This window comes from Myotis brandtii, unplaced genomic scaffold (assembly GCF_000412655.1).
Source record: "Myotis brandtii unplaced genomic scaffold, ASM41265v1 scaffold394, whole genome shotgun sequence".
Lineage (NCBI taxonomy): Eukaryota > Metazoa > Chordata > Mammalia > Chiroptera > Vespertilionidae > Myotis > Myotis brandtii.
The window spans coordinates 1,071,796-1,072,587 of NW_005365111.1; positions in this window are offsets into that span (position 1 = coordinate 1,071,796).

Here is a 792-nt window from a genome sequence, read left to right on the forward strand (position 1 = left end):
ACCACGTGATCTCACTCATTTATGGATAATTAAGACCATTATAAACTGATGAACAAAAATAGATACAGAGGCAGAGCAACATTGAACAGACTGTCAAACTACAGTGGGAAGGCTGGGGAGGGTTGAGGTGGGGGTAAGAGATCAACTGAAGGACTTGTATGCATGCATATAAGCATAACCAATGGACACAAGACACTGGGGGGTGTGGGAGGCCAGGGGAAGGTCAAGGGGAGAAAAAAAAGGAGACATATGTAATACTCTTTGTAATACTTTAAGCAATAAAACAAAATTTTAAAAAGAGAAAAAAACAATTAAAAAGGTGGTGCATCTACACAGTGGAATACTACACTGCTGTAAAAAGGAAGGAACAGCATGGATAGACCTGGAGAGCATTATGCTAAGCAAAATAAGTCAGTCAGAGAAAGATAAATATCACATGGTCTCACTCATTTGTGGAATATCATGAACAACATAAACTGATGAACAAAAACAGATCCAGAGACAGAGAAGCATCGACCAGACCACAAACCTCAGAGGGAAGGCAGGGGAGGGTGGGGGTAAGGGGGAGAGATCAACCACAGGACTTGTATGCATGCATATAAGCCTAACCAATGGACACAGACAACAGGGGGGTGAGGGCACGAGCGGGAGGGCTGGGGGCAATGGGGGGATAAGGACATGTATGTAATACCTTAATCAATAAAGAAGAAAAAAAAACAAAATAAGGGCCCTTGGAGCTTAGGAGAGAGAAGGGCAAAGTTAATGCCCCTGGGCGGGGGGTGGCGGGGAAGG